The sequence below is a fragment of the Ambystoma mexicanum genome, chromosome 14, assembly GCF_040938575.1.
Source record: "Ambystoma mexicanum isolate Mex_15411 chromosome 14, UKY_AmexF1_1, whole genome shotgun sequence".
NCBI classification, from domain to species: Eukaryota; Metazoa; Chordata; class Amphibia; order Caudata; family Ambystomatidae; genus Ambystoma; species Ambystoma mexicanum.
In genome coordinates, this window is record NC_090940.1 from 50,065,221 (window position 1) to 50,084,122 (window position 18,902).

Genomic DNA, 18,902 nt, shown 5'->3' on the forward strand with positions numbered 1-18,902 from the left:
CTGCTGGGAATCTTTGGGTTAGCCTTGGTTCCTCTCTCACATTCTCCTCTCGTATCTCGACTACGGTCGCCAGCTCGCCAATCTTCGAACACTCTCCCGTCCTAGCTTATATGTTCTCGGCCATTGCGCTGTTCTTCCCTTCTTCTAGGCCCTGCTGCTACTCACCTGGCCACACTTCCTCTATTCGTCTTCTCGTCTCTTTACTCTCCCGAGAGTCTATCTGCCCTGCGCTTGTATCGCTTCAGCGGCTCGCCACCGAATCGCGCCTCCGCTTCAACTTACTATGCCTCTTTTAAGTGTCTCCATGGTTTGGCCAACCCTATCTCTCTTCTTTGAACACACTCACACGCTCTCTTCAGTCAAAATCTCCTTTTCTTCTTACTGCCCACCCCCCATGTGCTAAATCTCATTTTCACTCTTTTTCCTCCAAGCCCCAAACACTCACTCCCCCCTCCTCTTCGTTCTCTCTCTTCCTTTCCTCTCTTCAGAACCCACCTCAAAACTCATTTGCTTGCCTCCTGATTTGGTTATATCATTTACTTCTGCTTGATTTGTCTGTTTCTTTTACCTATTAAAGGGCTTTGATGTATAAGTATAAATGAAATCCAAATTGGAGATTTGGAGCACTGCATGAGGAAGAACTAACCATTGACACTCATTAGAAGAAACTCAGAACCACGCTATCCTTGGAGTCAAGCCTCTGATGATACTATAGAAGACACTATACAACAAGCTTAGTCTTTGGTTAGGTCAATATAGTTCTCTCAAATATGTTTGCTTCTGGTTATGCCTTGATGTTACGTGGCCAGGACTTTTTCTCCTGAGAGCCTTCAGATGTGAGCACTTTGCTCCATTCCTGAATCTTTAACTACCGTCTGCGTTTCCAGCTCTTTGATATCACCCGTTTAGTGATGACCAGGCATTTGCCAATTGGTCTTATCCATGTGCAGGAATTTTGACTGATTGGGGAATGTTCTCTGCTTACCTCTACGGAAATAGGCGTGTGAAGTTTACGGATTTTGGTCTCATCATACCAGTCTGACACCGGTTTGCGTAGCGTTGTATGTTATCAGAGTTGGGATAACCACACCTTCAATATCGTACAACCTAGTCGTGGTCTCATCCAAGGTAGACTCCCTCAGCCCAGCCAGAGGCAGGCGGTTAGCCGAGGCAGCAGAAAACCAAGAGATGTCCCGGATATGAATTATAGGTGAGACTCTCACTGTGTCATTACTGCACCAGTCTTCACAGTCTTGGACGTTGTAGTTAACAAAGAAAGGGGACTAATAACAAACAGTAGCTCATGTCAGTAACCTTTATGGAGAAGTGGACACCCATTTATTGAAAAATGGAAGTCAAACACTGGCATCTCTGTGTTACCACCGGCTTATATCAGTGTTGTATTGATTGTTTTTGTATTAACCACTGGATTTCTCTGACACATCCAGTGGAACTGGTGTAAACAGAGCAATAAGCATACAGTTGCGACACTCCCTTTTCAGGGTCCTTTGGCTTAGTTTTGTAGATCAATTTGTTGGTGGTGAGCTGGGTCATGCAGGCATGATATATTGGGACCTTTAAAGGGGACATTTGGCGACAGAGCGACATACATAACTGTAGTCTGTGGCCCCACGGTGCACGGCTAGTAGGGGCTATGTGTTTGTCCCCTAAGGGAACACCTAGAAAAAAATACGCAGACACAAGGGTAATAAAAGTACTTTATTAAATGTGTGTTGGGTATGTTTTATTTATGTGTGTGTGTTTAATGTGTTTGGCTTTGGATCAAACCATCCAGCCCACCATGGGGCTTGGTGGAATGTTAATAAAGAAAAGAAAACAAAGGAACAGAACTCCCCTGCTCTAGAATGGGCTGGCCAGGGTAGACAAGAATCCTGAGAGGGTTGAAGTAAAGTGAGAGTTAGAAAAAGACAATTAGAAAAGGACAGGAAGAAAGAGAGAAGCAAAAGACAGCAGAGAAGGAGAAAAAGGCTTACCTGGGGGCAGCTGCCTCGAGCGGCCCCCCAGGCATCTGGGCATGGTGGGCATGTGTGGAGCCCCCTGAAGCGTGAGCCAAGGGGCCTAGCTGCTTATGCCAGGACCCTCCTGAAGAGTGAGCCAAGGGGCGGAACTGCTTATGCCAGGGGCAGGTCGACTGCCACAGGGCCCTGGTGGATGCCAGCCAACTGGGCCCGCCCAGAGGATTTAAAAGGGCTGCAGGCATGGCGGTGATCATTGGTGGCCCCCACTCCAACCAGGCCTCCCAGATGAAATAAAGAGGTCATGGAGAGTTGTGGTGATGGTGGAGGATCCCCATTTGGGCAGGGGCTTGCCCAAAAGACCAGCAGAGCACAGGTGGCCCCATGAGGCGAACTGGGCCACCCTGAAGAAGGAAGCAGGGCCAAACCCCTATCTATCATCAAGGGACAGGCCCCCAGCCAGCCCTTCTTCCAGCTTGGCAGCCAGTTGCCAGGGTGCCAGGGTACCCAGAGACAGCCCTTGATGGTACTGTTAAGGGGCTGACTGACTGCAGCAGTCACCCCCATTGACATGCTGTTTATATAGTGTCACATGTTGTATATATGGTGTCTGCCAATGTATATATGTATGTGTACTTAGTTTTATATATTTAAATATTGTTAAGTAGGATGTTAAGCAGGGAAAAATGGAATAGGGTATTATATAGAAATGGAGTGTTATGTAGATTTTAAAAGTTAAGCAGGGGTAGGACATTAATTTTATGCATAGAGACTTTAAGAAGAAAAAGGGGCTAGGTGGAGGAACCCTGGCGTGAGGTGGCAGGATAGTGTGGCGGCCTGCCTGAGGCAACCTAGCAGGATGGGACCACCCACAGAGGCCGTCCTCTGGCCTCACAGTCCGTTGGGTGGTACCTGAGTGTAGTTAAGGGGTCTGTTGCGTCAGATTCACTCGAATGATCCCCAATACCCCCTCCAAGGAAGGGTGCGCTGACGTAGCAGGTCCCCATTTAGTTGGGGCTCATGCCAGGGGAATCCTATGGAATTGGAAAGGGAAGAGCGTTTAAAAGTATAAGTGTTTATCATAAATAAAGAGGGGTCCCCGTGGGGATCCCTATAAAAGTTCAATCTGGTGTCTGTGTCCGTTAGTCATCAAAGAACTCAGGGTGTAGCCCATCTCCTGTTTTCAGCAATTCTATTTTAGCAGGTGCAGCACCCCTCCCTACCCAGCAGACTGGGGGGTGGGGTGGTGGTATCCATGGGAACTGTCCCTGCTCCGGGGGAAGGGAAGAGTACACCCTTGCACCACCCAGGCCGGGAAACCAGGGGCTACATAAGCATAAGGTACACTTGACCATTGTGAAGTATTTACATAATTACATGTAAAGAATTGTTGGACTTCTGTGGGGAGTGGGCTGAGCGACCACGGCCAGGGAATAAACAGGGGGCTAGAGGGTGCTCCTTCACTAGCCAATGAGTGAAGCTCATGGCTGGTCATCAGTATTTTTTATTGACTGTTGCACGGGTGCTGGCGGCAGTGGAGGGTCATTTCAGTGGTGAGGGGTCAGTAGAGAAGAGTGGAAAAGGGAGGGCACTGGGCCAGAGAGGTTGCTGAGAGATGCAGAGCAGTTGGCCTGTGTAGGAGGCTAGCAGGCAATCCAGTCAGCTAGGTGGTGGGGGGAGCCCATGCATACATTAGAAGGTAGACATCCAAAGGCAATGTGGTTCTGTATTAAGATCCACCAGGTACGTTGGATATGAAAGAGCCGAGGGAATGTCCCAGGACCAAATGTCAAGTTTACTGAGGAAACTGGTGCATTACAGATGTTTAGGCCAGTGGTGAGTCCCATTGCCAGCCTTAGGACTGTTGTTGGTCGGAGCTGGTGTGTTCTGTGATCCCCCTCAACCCAACAGCTAAATTCTGATATGTTGTTGCAATGATGTGGGAAGTAGGTAATACATTTACGGCTGTAGGGCTCTTAAAAGTAATTGCTGTATGAATGACAATGGTAATTGGGTAGATATACATCCCTGAAAAGGGTGGCAGGACTTAAAACAACAGAACGCCTATAACATTGACTAATTTCTTAAAAAATGCATGTCACTGGCTATATCTCCCTCCGCCTAATCCCCCTGACCTTAGTTGGCGGTTATGTGCCGCCGATCTAGAAAGGGGACAGAAGAGGAAGCTAGCCCGGATTATACTTCATAATGCTCCTAGGACAACCAAATGTGCATTTTATGAGATGCCATCCAACAGACAAGAAAGTGTGGGGAATGAAGGCCCCATGCACCTCCCATGGACAGTGTGTGCAGAGGCGCAACTACTCACAAGAAAGAATAATGAGCTGACGACTCATACAAGCCCCCTAGCTTAGCTATCAGAGTAGAACAGCTGGGGAGTATGTTTCCCTTTAGTCACTCTCCCTCATCTGTTCAGGAACTAACCAATCAATGGACAAGTTTCAAAGTATGTTTTTAAAGGAGAAATTGGTGAATCTAAAGATGGTTGACCGGTTTCCGTAGCTATTGACCTACTCGGCCTCGACGTACTCCATGACAAACGTGCCCATATTCTCAAGTCACGCATTATTTAATGAATACAGCATAAGCCATTTTCTGACTTGAATCTAAGTTACACACTTGTAAGTTTCCACTTTTCCGAGCAGTAACATACATACCAACCTTCCCGACTTAGGTGGGAGAGTCCTGTATCTTCAATACAAAATATTGCCATTTTTCCCTTTTTCCCACCTAAAATAATTCTAACCCCAATGCAAGGCTATGTGGAAATTAATTTCTCCTGATTTCCATGACAAAATCTCTCTCCCAGCTGCTTCAGAATGTTGGCATGTATGGTAGTAAGTTGTCTTTACTCCTGGTAGAAGCTTTACAAATAGTGACCATAATGTTTTGATCACCGGGAAAATAGAAATTCTTGGGCCCGTTCATTAATGAAGTTACCATGAATATCTAAGTTACCTCGGGAAGAGACTATTTGGTTTGCAAAGAAGTTGGCAGTAGAAAGTCTGACTTACTCCTGAATCATACTTCTCTTTCCACGAGTGAGTTATAGTAACTCGCAGTAACTTCTTTATAAAACAGCCCCTTCTTATTTATGTCCCCTACTCCTAAACATTCCAAAACATGGGACACCTTCCACCTGACATCATGAAGTAAGACACAGACACCAGATTTAAAGTTAAAAATAAAATAGTTTATTAATGTCAGGTTGGGGTTTGCCTACCTGAATAAAACTAAGGAAAATTGGAGTGAAAGAGTTGAACTGAAAAGTTTGTCTGTGTTCGAAACCTATACTTGCCCTCACAACCAAAGCTAAACAGAGTGTTAGGGTGTCAATAACACAAGAAACAGTGTACAACTTAATGGTCTGAGCTTCTTCCAGCTCCCCTTCCTCAAGTGCAATAAAGTACCACAAAAAACACAAAAAAGTCTCAAGATGACCTTTCTCCAGCGAAAGGCAATACCATTCCAAATAATCCTCGGGGCTCCCTGCCCCAAGCACCAAGCAACACAGTACTAAAGAAAAGATCTTGAGACTCTGTTCTCAAGATAACATGCACAGTTTCCAAATCTAAGGGTTCCCTTCCCCAAAACTTTATCTGCACCAGTTAAACTTGCTCCAGTCTCTTCAAAAGGTTTCACACAACTCAGGGTCCACCTGACCCTCTCTCTGGTTTGCTCACCAGTTCAATTACAGTGCTCTCTTCGGCTTGTTTCACAATGCCTTTAGTTTTCAGCATTCGGGGCTCACTGTTCTAGGGGCAGTTGTTAGACCACAAGGTCCACCCATCACAGGTCGCGCAACCAGGATCCCTGCGCTGTTCAGCCCGCACAGATTCTTTGGTACTGGCTTCTGTGCACCAAGTCACCTTCACTCAGTTCCTCTTTATCGGCCTCTTTAGCAAAACAAATCCACATTGAATACCGAACTGAATGGGAACTTTAAATTAAGAAAACAAGTGCATTTTGAATACTGAATATATTAAGGGCCTGATTCATGGAACGTTTTCTTATGGGATCATACCATTATAAAACACTTCCATGAATCAGGCCCTAGATATCGAATTGATTGAAACCCTGCAACTAAACATAGTGAATATTAAATGGAGAAAAAAAAAATTATGGGAAAAGCAGATTACTCAGAACCGCCTAGATGCCCACCTGAAAGTCAATGCAGAAAAGGGGCACCCGTGTCACAGAGTGCCATATAAGGTGGGGAATGAACAAAAACCCCTCAAGGGGAACTTTTAAGAGTGAATGCAGTGTGGCAAGGCCAAAGACTGGCAAGAGGTGTGTGGCATGTGATGGCAGAGCCACGATGCTGACAAAGAGAAGCCAGAGGAGTGTAAATCCGCACATTAAGCCAAGCGGCCGAACAGATGCAGCGAGAACCCCTAGATGAAGAAATCATGGGGGAAGACATTGCAGAGGCAATAAGGTCCCTCGCCGCTAGTAAAACACCCGGCAGTAATGGACTCCCCCCCGGAGTTCTACAAAATCTATGAAGCAGCCATCACACCGGTGCTGCTTGAGGTCTACCGAGAAGCATTCACCAAAGGGGAACTGCCGGGGTCCATAAGAGAAACGCTAATTGTCCTGATACCCAAGCCCGGAAAACCAACAGAAGAATGTGATTCTTATCGCCCACTGGTGATGTTGAATTACGATGTTAAAATCCTCATCACGATACTGGCTAAACGCTTGAACAGAATAAATGGGGGCCTAATACATAGCGACCAGACTGGCTTCATACCAGGACGCAGCACTGCATTAAACCCACGTAGGCTGCAACACATCCTGGCACAGACAGAGGGTTCCCAGAGGGAATATGCTATACTCTCACTAGATGCCATAAAAGCATTCAACTCAATCTACTGGGAATGGCTGCTGGCAGCACTAAGGGAGTTTGGATTCGGGGAGGTCTTCATTCGTGGGTTTGGATCCTATACACAAACCCCAACGCCAGGGTCAAAACCGGGAGGTGGGTGTCAACACTCTTGGACATAGAGAGGGGGACCAGACAGGGATGCCCGCTGTCCCCAATGCTATACATCTTGGGCCTTGAGCCAATAGCGATATACCTCAGAATGCAGTACCTCGATGCATGCATCTGGGTTGGGGGAATGGGACACCTACTGTCACTCTATGCAGACGACGTGCTGCTACATGTAAGGAACCCAAACCTAAATGTCCCAGTTATCCTAGACATATTAGACAACTATGCCAAGGTGTCAGGAATTTGCTTCAGCAGATCGAAATCCTGCATATTCCCAATAGCGGGGCTAAGAGGGAGGGACATCAACACACTTCCGGCAGTGGGACTCAAATGGGAGGTAGATTTGTTCAAATACCTGGGGGTCAACATAGAGCATACGCCAGAACAGATGCACGAATACAACACGGCAAGGGTGGTCCAAGGCCTGGGGAAATCTATGAAGTTCTGGTCCAAACTAGCATTGTCACTACTAGGCAGAGTGGCCATCACCAAAAGGATCATTCTGCCGAGATTTCTCTACTTCTTCAACAACGTGCACTACTACATCAAAGCCTCCTTTTTACGATCACTGGAAACACTGATCCGGGAGATCCTGTGGGGCTCCGCATGCCACAGACTCTCACTAACAAGGCTACACCTGCCGTACGATAAGGGGCCGTGAAACTGCCAAACTTAGAGAGATATTATCTAGCAGCCTAACTTAGCCATGTGGTTAAATGGTTGGCGGACGAGTCTAGCTCAGAAACCGGCCTGTTACAACACCTGGTGGCTCCCATTAGACTGAAAGAGATACTGTGGGTAACGCACGGGGACACAGAACACCCCCCAATGGTGGTAACACTAGGAAAGAAGATATGGAGAGGGACACAAGCCCTACTAAAACTTGCGCGACCTTACTCCCCAGAAGTCCCAATAGCGGCAGACACATGCCGGGACAGCGCAGACATGGCAGTGATGAGAAAATGGGAAGGAAAAGGGATATACACATGGGGAGATGTATATGAAGAGGGGGCCTTCAGGGAATGCAGCTCAATACAGGAGAGAGAAGGGATGCTGGGGGGACAGTTCCTTTGGTACCAACAAATCCGTAAAGTGGCAAAGGGCAGATGGGAGGGCTGACCGGATGAACCACAAGCGGAACCAATACTCATGCTAATATACAACTTGGGCGATGGCTGGCGGCCTGTTTCAAGGTTGTACAGCATGCTAATAGTTACACCCAACCCTAGGAGCATATCATTAAAAGAGCAACGGGAAGCAGACCTGGGCACGGTACTAACGGAAAAGGAATGGGAAAGGATACTGGATTGCCCCAAGGCAATATCGCGGAATCATTGCTTCAAACTGATACAACTAAATGTCCTACACCGCACCTACATGACTCCGCACAGGGTAGCCGCATTCAACAGGAATACCTGTTCACTGTGCCCATGGTGTGGAGGCGAAGGAGCCGACATGATACACATGTTCTGGGGGTGCGGGCACGTGCGGGGTCTCTGGGCACACATAGAACAAGCCTGCAGAGCGGCTGGTGTGGTGAGGTTTGAATGGTCGCCAAAGGAATGCCTGCTCGGAGCCTACCCCTGGGTCAACAAATACAAACACGTGTTTAAAATTCATGGACCTGGCATGCATCCTGGCTAAAAGAACCATCGCCATGTCCTGGAGGAAGGCTGGGGGGCCACAATATGCACAATGGCACAGGGAATTTGAGAGGTGGGCAGAGGCGGAAACCAAGGTGTGGATGGATGGGGTCAATAGAACGGAACCGGATGGCAATGACAAATGGGTTGCATGGAAGGCACTGGTGTGGGACATGTTCCATCCATCTGACGATAACCCCCCCTGAATGAGATGCACACAGGGATACATCCGCCACACACAAGTGCGACCTCTCACCCACATCCAACTACAAAGACCGCTGGTGACACCAGGAGAGCAGGGGTATGAACTGGATCCCAGGCACCTGGGTGCCTACCCCGACGAAATATGCAAGACATCGTAAACTTTTGTGGGAAAGTGTTGGTTTGTTGTTTATAAGTTAATGTTAAAATTGGGCATAAGCATATGACTTGTACAGGAGGCGAAATATTGAGATGCTTGGTTGTACTTAATCAAATGCCAATAAAAACAATTTAAAATAAATAGGAGCGGCCCAGTGTTTGAGAATCCTCCCCAACACTCACCGGCTTCAGGCATCTCCTCTCGGCGGTTCCTGCAGCTTCCTCTGTACTTCTGGAGTTGGGAAATCCAATGCTGTGAGCCCAGCACATCTGCTGGATGTTTCCTTCTGCACGCCGGCCACCTGATTGCTTCTCCCCGGATGTAGTCTGTGTCCTTTCTTCTGGCGTTCTCTTAGCTCCTGATGCTTGCTCAGTATCACAGAGGGTCCCAGACTTGTGGCAATGACACAGCCCACTCCTCCTGGGTCCTGAAAGTCCTCTGGGATATATACCGGCATCCTGGCTCCTTCTGAAGTCACACCATGGCTGACTCCTTGAATCAAGGGTCCCCTGTGGGTCTCTCCCCCACAGGTCTCCCTGTTTCCCTCTTTGGTGTTCTCTGTCTCTCATGTTATACACCTGCAACCAATTAACAGGATACATGTGTGCTCTGCCTGACTTTCATTAAGGGGACATGTCTGGCCTTTACAACACTATGCAGGCATCTTCTTCGTCTCAGTACTAGAGTGGTGAAATGGCATAGTGTTCACTACTGTTAGTCTCCTCTTCCTCATCTCAGTACTGTCAAGTGTCACATGTGGGGAAATGAGGGGAACAGCTTTATGGTATCCCATAAAGGTTGGGGCAGGGTTTGGTTGGTCTTTCAAAAGGAAAAGGGGGATACCATGTCTCGCCTGTGTATACTCCACTCCCAGTTTCCAAGGACCCTCCACCCAGGTGATCCTCGTTCGCTTCTCCACCCCCAGGGTCGGGATCCAAGCAAAGGCCTTTCCCTGGCTACCTGAGCAGAGGATCCAAGGTGAGTAGGAGGGAGAACACCCTGAGGTTGCTCACACACCCCATCGACACCAACACCCTCATCAGCCTTACTGCCAAAACAAAACCTGCACTCTTCCCGGATGATGCATGCCCACCTCAAGTCGCATCCAATCCAAACATCCTACTCAACCCCTTCCAATCTGGCTTCTGGCCTGGACACAGGACTGTAAATGCTAGCTCTACACATCCTCGATGACCTCCACAGCATCACATACAAAGGACACACATCACTGCTCGTACTCCTCGACCTCTCTGCAGCCTTTGACAACATTGACCACACCATTCTGCTAGACATCCTAGCACACAGGATGAATCTCTCTGGTACCGTACTCGACTGGTTCACCTCCTTTCTCACTGACAGGACACACTTTTTCTCCAAGCCCCCTTATCGTCCAGACCCCACCCCTATCAAGTATGGGATTCCACAATGCTCCTCCCGATCTCCACGCCTCTTCAACCTATATGTTGAATACGTGGGACAGACCATGAGCAAACACAACACACATTTCTACCAATATGGAGATGACACACAAATATACTTCCAAATGTCATCCCCTTCCCAAGTCCACACCCTTAAAAACTGTCTCTCCATCATTAACTGGATGGCCACCCACATCCTCAAAACTCAACCCTTCCAAAACAAAATACCTCCTCTTCCGCCCCCCAAGGCACACACCCGACCTCACCCCCTGGATCCAAGAACTTGCCACAGACAACCCACACACATCCTTCTCCTCACCTGTCAAATACCTTGGCTTCTCCATCGAGCCCTAACATTCCTTCACACACCACATAGCCACTGTCACCAAAACATGCAATCTACAACTACACGTCCTACGCACAATCAGACATATCCTTGCTCCTGAAGACTTCCGCACTGCAGTCCAAGCACTGGTTCTCTCTAAACTGGACTATAGAAATGCTCTCCTCACTGGACTTCCCAACAGCAACCTTGGCCCCTTGCAAGCCATACACAACGCAGCAGCCAGACTCATCCTCCACCAACCCAAACATTCATACATCACCCCTGCTCGTTCCCAGCTCCACTGGCTTCCATATCTCAGAGAATGGCCTTCAAAAGACTCTGCATTGCAAAATCTTACCTTCATGACAAACTCAAACCCATCACCCACACTAGCACCAGACAAGCCAGCCAACACCTTCTACACACTCCACTCTGCAAACTCACAGGCACACAAAAGCAATCATTTACCCACTGGACACCCGGGGCATAAAAAACCCTACCCCTTTACATACACACTGCATCCTCCATCACCACTGTCAGAAAGAGCCTTAAAACATACCTGTTTCCCCACACATAAACCTGCCCTCCTCCTCTGATGTCACTTGTCTATCCTAATCTTCCAATCCCTTTCTAAAAACATGTTGTAACTTCTCTTTTCAACTCTCTCCATTTCAATATTTGAACCATGTAACCTCTGGGCAGGGCCAGCGCTAAACAAAAATGTAAATACATAAATAAGTGAAGCCAACTCAAGCATAGGAAGCAAAGCAAAATGGTGATTGGTTGCGCAGAACATTATACCTGTAAGCTGACTCTTCAGTGGCCAATCCCCTTTTGGGGAAGCTTTGGGTGGTAAAAGGCGACTTTTAAGAAAAACAAGAAGAGTTTTGAGACGTGGGGCTTGAGTGGTAAGAGGCTTAGACTGGTGGGAAGCACCATATTTTAACCCAACGAATTAGTTGTTTGAGCAAACACTGTCTCCCTTGAAGGGACACGGAGAGAAGGCGGCGGCCATCTTGGAGAGCAGGTTTCTTCACAGCGAAAGGAGCGCAGCTCTCATGTTTCCTTTACTGCACAGCTCTCTGTTTCATCCAACTGCCCATTCACGGTGTGTTTCCATAAGCCTGCCAAAGACCACCACCACAACAGTAAACAGAACCCTGCTTATGGAAGCGGGAAAGAAAGAAACGTGTTTCTGCTGCAGATTAAAGGCCGAGAAAGTTCGCTGTGTTTATTGTTCCTGCGGAGACAGCATTCACAATCCCAGCGCCACCGCTTGGACTGCGGGGTGGGGAACGTGTCTCGCGACACGCTGTCATCCCATCAGACACTAATGCCCTTCCCATGGGGTATTTCAGTTTAATCTGCTCGGCTTTTTTTCAATATTGTCAATTTTCAGCTTTCCCCAACACCCACGAAATGCTGTCATTTCTAGAATTACCAATCCCGGCCCTTTCCTTGGCATGAGGAGTGTAAACGAAAGCTCCTGAAGAGTAATGACTAGTTGCTGAGTTCATGTTTCCATCGCGGGATTGTATTCCAAGGCCCGGGAGAGGCATTCCGTATGGCTCAGAACACCTCACCAAGACTGGAGTCTGCACACTCTCAGAACTAAGCAAAAGGTTATATACCCACCTGTGACACTCAAGTGCTTGAACTCACCCTATAGTAGAGGTGGAAAGTGCTTTTCCAAGGACCCTTCACAAGAGTCAGACAATCTGAGAGGGAAAAGTTGCGTACCCTTGTTCCAGTTCCCTCAGCAGGGATACCTTAGAAAGGAAAGTGGCGCATGGGTCTTCCAGAGGAAGGCATCTCCGGGTATTTCTCTCTCAGGTGCCTGTGCTAACTGGTTCTAGAGATGACAGTATTCCTGTGCCAGTTCATACTAGAAGAAAGTAGTACTATATCACTTCCTTGGGCCTGCTGATCTTAGAGACGAAAGTATTCCTTTGACCGGTGGCAATTCCCTGGACCAAATGGTGCAAGATGAAAATATTCCGGTGTCAAGAACCTGAGCCAGATGGTGCTAGATGAAATTATTCCTATGTCAGTTCATGCTAGATGAAGGTATTCCTGTATCAGTTCCTTGGTCCTGCTGATCTTAGAGATGAAAGTATTCCTATGACAGGTGTCAGTTCCCTGTATCAACTGGTGCTAGATGAAAATATTCCAGTGTCAAGTATCTGACCCAGATGGTGCTAGATGAAAGTATTCCTATGTCAATTCATGCTAGATGAAAGTATTCCTATGTCAGTTCATGCTAGATGAAAGAATTCCTATGTCAGATCCATGGGCCTGCTGGTGCTAGATGAAAGTATTCCTCTGTCTGTTCCCTGGGATAACTGGCCCTAGAGAAGAAAGTATCCACGTGTTATTTCCCGTGAAAGTATTTAAGCGTCAGGTACCTGAGCCAGGCAAGTGATCCTAGAAATTAAAGTATTTTTTTGCCTGTTGTCAGGTCAAGCTGGTGCTAGATAAAAGTATTCACTTCTCAAGTGCCTCTGCTAACTGGTCCAAGAGATGATAGGCGTATTCCTGTACAGGTTCCCTGGGTCAGTTGATGCTAGATGAAAACATTCCTGTGTCAGTTCCTTAGGCTAGCTGGTATTGGAGATTAATATATTCTTTTGCCTGTTCCCTGGGCCAGATCATGCCTTATGAAAGTATTCCTGTGTCAGATCATTGGGCCAGTTGACGCTAGATGAAATTATTCATATGTGAGTTGCTTAGTGGTCTTAGAGATGAATTCCTGTGTCAGTCCCTTAGGCTAATTGATGCTGGATTAAAGTATTCCTATGTCAATTCCGTAGGCCTGATGGTCCTAGAGATAAAGGTATTCCTGTGCCAGTCCCTTAGGTTAATTGATGCTACAGAAAGTATTCCTACGTCATATCCCTGGGCCAGCAGGTGCTAGATGAAAGTATGTGTGTGTTAGTTCCCTGGGCCAGCTGGTCTTAGATATGCAAGTATTCCTCTGTCCTCTGGGCCAGCTGGTGCTAGATGAACGTTTTCAGAGATGAACATATTCATATGTCAGTTCCCTGGAGTAGCTAGTGCTAGATGTAAGCATTCGAGTGCCAGGTACCTGAGCCAGATGGTGCTAGATGTAGGTATTCCTGTCTGAGTTCACTGGGGAAGCTTGTCCTAGTGATTAAAGTACTCCTGTGTAAGTTGCCTTGGACAGCTGGTGCTACAGATGAAAACATTCATGTGTCAGTTCCAGTTGGTATTAGAGATTAAGGTATTCCTGTGTTGGTCCCCTGCATGAACTGGTGCTAGATGAAGGTATTCCTGTGTTAGTTCTCTGGGCCAGTTGGTCTTAGATATGTTAGTATTCCTCTGTCCTCTGTGCCAGCTGGTGCAAGGTGAAAGTATTCAGAGATGAACATATTCATGCGTCAGTTCCCTGGAGTAGCTTGTGCTAGATGTAAGTATTCCAGTGCCAGGTACCTGAGCTAGAGGGTGCTAGATGTAAGTATTCCTGTCTGAGTTCACTGAGGCAGGTAGTCCTAGTGATTAAAGTATTCTTGTGTCAGTTGCCTGGGACAGCTGGTGCTACAAATGAAAACATTCCTTTGTCAGTTTCAGTTGATATTAGAGATTAAGATATTTGTGTGTTGGTCCCCTGCATGATCTGGTGCTCGATAAAGGTATTCCTGTGTTGGTCCCCTGTATGAACTGGTGCTAGATGAAGGTATTTCTGTGTTGGTCCCCTGCATGATCTGGTGCTAGATCAAGGTATTCCTGTGTTGGTCCCCTGCATGATCCGGTGCTAGATGAAGGTATTCCTTTGTTGGTCCCCTGCATGATCTGGTGCTAGATGAAGGTATTCCTGTGTTGGTCCACTGCATGAACTGTTGCTAGATGAAGGTATTCCTGTGTTGGTCCCTTGCATGAACTGGTGCTAGATGAAGGTATTCCTGTGTTGGTCCACTGCATGAACTGTTGCTAGATGAAGGCATTCCTGTGTTGGTCCCCTGCTTGATCTGGTGCTAGATCAAGGTATTCCTGTGTTGGTCCACTGCATGAACTGGTGCTAGATGAAGGTATTCATGTGTTGGTCCACTGCATGAACTGTTGCTAGATGAAGGTATTCCTGTGTTGGTCCACTTCATGAACTGTTGCTAGATGAAGGTATTCCTGTGTTGGTCCACTGCATGAACTGTTGCTAGGTGAAGGTATTCCTGTGTTGGTCCCTTGCATGATCTGGTGCTAGATAAAGGTATTCCTCTGTTGGTCCACTGCATGAAGGTATTCCTGTGTTGGTCCACTGCATGAACTGTTGCTAGATGAAGGTGTTGGTCCACTGCATGAACAGTTGCTAAATTAAGGTATTCCTGTGTTGGTCCACTGCATGAACTGTTGCTAGATGAAGGTGTTGGTCCGCTGCATGAACTGGTGCTAGATGAAGGTATTTCTGTGTTGGTCCCCTGCATGAACTGGTGCTAGATGAAGGTATTCCTGTGTTGGTCCACTGCATGAACTGGAGCTAGATGAAGTTATTCCTGTGTTGGTCCACTGCATGAACTGTTGCTAGATGAAGGTATTCCTGTGTTGGTCCAATGCATGAACTGTTGCTAGATGAAGGTATTCCTGTGTTGGTCCCTTGCATGATCTGGTGCTAGATGAAGGTATTCCTGTGTTGGTCCCCTGCATGATCTGGTGCTAGATGAAGGTATTCTTGTGTCGGTTCCTGGTCTCGCAGGGCCTAGAAAGGAAAGAATATCTGTGCCAGATTCCTAGCCCAGTAGGTTTTAGCTGGAAAGAGCCACTCTGCCAGGTCATGAGGTCAAACGTCCTTAGAGGTGGAGGGCTTGCTTTCCTGTACCAATCCCATGGCCATGGGCAACCCAGTCATAGAAGGGAAATCCTCTGTGCCCCCTAGGCCTCTGACCTATGTCGCCCTAAAGAACCAAATCCTGTGCCACAGGTCTTGGTAGGGAATGACATTGGGCCCTATGCCAAGGCAGTCCCTCGCCTCCTGCTTCCAGCACTACAGGGCTTTGTGTATAGCAATGATGTGCTGTGCCCACGGATCCTACAGGTCAAAGGTCGTCATTGCTTAGGCATAGTGCCACGGAAGTGTTAGGCCCTGGCTCCATGTTTAAGTTAACTCTTCGACCAATCTCTTGCTACTGGTAGGAAGCGACTCCCTGCGAATGACACATTATCTCATCGGCAACTGACACAGAAAATGGGCAAATTGCTCCAGGTGCATTTTTTTTATTTTTTATTTTATTTATTATTTATATTGCGCCAAAACCCGAAGGCATCAGGGCATAAAAATCGACAAAGGACAAAACAAGAACACGAGACAAGTTGCCTCTGCTAGAAAAATTCCCTTTTTTGCTCATTTCCCCAAAGTCCCTTGTGCTTCCTGCACATAGTGTACATTAAAAATACAGGCCGACACTAATCGGCGGGGGGGGGGGGGGGGGGCGCAACTCGGGAGCAGGTTCCGCCACTGTGGAAAGAGCACACGTTCAGAACTGCACCAGCGGAAGTGTGGCTCTGCTAGAGACTGGCTATATGGAAAAGACAGGAAGCAATCCTACAATCTCACTGCTTAAATGAATCTATCTGTTATAACGCGCTTAATACCGGAGACCAGCGTCTAAGCGCGGGACCGGGATTCGAACCTGTGTTGCTCTGCGTTCTCTTGCTTCCCCTGATCTCTCCATCCTTCCTTCAAGCATATTTGGGGGGCGGGAATGTTGACATCGGGAAAAATAAGACCAAGACAATAATTGCTCCATTTTGTGACACTTATGACTTTTTAGGGGGCTTCGCCGTTTGTTATTTTTAGCTATTAGATGCGCTGAAAAGAGTTATGTGGGATTATATATCGCAATAATTGGCAAGTCACTTGATCTTAAGCAAAGGTGGGATGCCAGAAGTCTGGATGATCTTTCTGCAACCGGCTTTAAAATAGGACGGGCTCTCTTATTGCCTTGAGGTGCCCTGTGGCGCCCTGCCTGTGCGACAAGAGGGCTTATCTGGAGGCCATCTTTACTCACCCCGGTGCAGACTCAGCTTCAGACCTGCCCGGGCCACAAGAGGGCTTATCTGGAGGCCATCTTTACTCACCCCGGTGCAGAATCAGCTTCAGACCTGCCCGGGCCACAAGAGGGCTTATCTGGAGGCCATCTTTACTCACCCCGGTGCAGAATCAGCTTCAGACCTGCCCGTGCCACAAGAGGGCTTATCTGGAGGCCATCTTTACTCACCCCGGTGCAGAATCAGCTTCAGACCTGCCTGTGCCACAAGAGGGTTTATCTGGAGGCCATCTTTACTCACCCCGGTGCAGAATCAGCTTCAGACCTGCCCGGGCCACAAGAGGGCTTATCTGGAGGCCATCTTTACTCACCCCGGTGCAGACTCAGCTTCAGACCTGCCTGTGCGACAAGAGGGCTTATCTGGAGGCCATCTTTACTCACCCCGGTGCAGACTCAGCTTCAGACCTGCCTGTGCGACAAGAGGGCTTATCTGGAGGCCATCTTTACTCACCCCGGTGCAGACTCAGCTTCAGACCTGCCCGTGCCACAAGAGGGCTTATCTGGAGGCCATCTTTACTCACCCCGGTGCAGAATCAGCTTCAGACCTGCCTGTGCGACAAGAGGGCTTATCTGGAGGCCATCTTTACTCACCCCGGTGCAGACTCAGCTTCAGACCTGCCCGGGCCACAAGAGGGCTTATCTGGAGGCCATCTTTACTCACCCCGGTGCAGACTCAGCTTCAGACCTGCCCGGGCCACAAGAGGGCTTATCTGGAGGCCATCTTTACTCACCCCGGTGCAGAATCAGCTTCAGACCTGCCCGGGCCACAAGAGGGCTTATCTGGAGACCATCTTTACTCACCCCGGTGCAGACTCAGCTTCAGACCTGCCCGTGCCACAAGAGAGCTTATCTGGAGGCCATCTTTACTCACCCCGGTGCAGACTCAGCTTTGGTGCAGAATCAGCTTCAGACCTGCCCGTGCCACAAGAGGGCTTATCTGGAGGCCATCTTTACTCACCCCGGTGCAGACTCAGCTTCAGACCTGCCCTTGCCACAAGAGGGCTTATCTGGACGCCATCTTTACTCACCCCGGTGCAGACTCAGCTTCAGACCTGCCTGGGCCACAAGAGAGCTTATCTGGAGGCCATCTTTACTCACCCCGGTGCAGACTCGGCTGCAGACCTGCCCGTGCGACAAGAGGGCTTATCTGGAGGCCATCTTTACTCACCCCGGTGCAGACTCAGCTTCAGACCTGCCCGTGCCACAAGAGGGCTTATCTGGAGGCCATCTTTACTCACCCCGGTGCAGACTCAGCTTCAGACCTGCCCGTGCCACAAGAGGGCTTATCTGGAGACCATCTTTACTCACCCCTGTGCAGACTCAGCTTCAGACCTGCCTGTGCTACGAGAGGGCTTATCTGGAGGCCATCTTTATTCACCCCGGAGCAGACTCAGCTTCAGACCTGCCCCTGCCACAAGAGGGCTTATCTGGAGGCCATCTTTACTCACCCCGGTGCAGACTCAGCTTCAGACCTGCCCGTGCCACGAGAGGGCTTATCTGGAGACCATCTTTACTCACCCCTGTGCAGACTCAGCTTCAGACCTGCCTGTGCTACGAGAGGGCTTATCTGGAGGCCATCTTTACTCACCCCTGTGTAGACTCAGCTTCAGACCTGCCTGTGCTACGAGAGGGCTTATCTGGAGGCCATCTTTATTCACCCCGGAGCAGACTCAGCTTCAGACCTGCCCCTGCCACAAGAGGGCTTATCTGGAGGCCATCTTTACTCACCCCGGTGCAGACTCAGCTTCAGACCTGCCCGTGCCACAAGAGGGCTTATCTGGAGACCATCTTTACTCACCCCGGTGCAGACTCAGCTTCAGACCTGCCTGTGCGACAAGAGGGCTTATTTGGAGGCCATCTTTACTCACCCCGGTGCAGACTCAGCTTCAGACCTGCCCGTGCCACAAGAGGGCTTATCTGGAGGCCATCTTTACTCACCCCGGTGCAGACTCAGCTTCAGACCTGCCCGTGCCACAAGAAGGCTTATCTGGAGACCATCTTTGCTCACCCCGGTGCAGACTCAGCTTCAGACCTGCCCAGGCCACAAGAGGGCTTATCTGGAGGCCATCTTTACTCACCCCGATGCAGACTCAGCTTCGGTGCAGA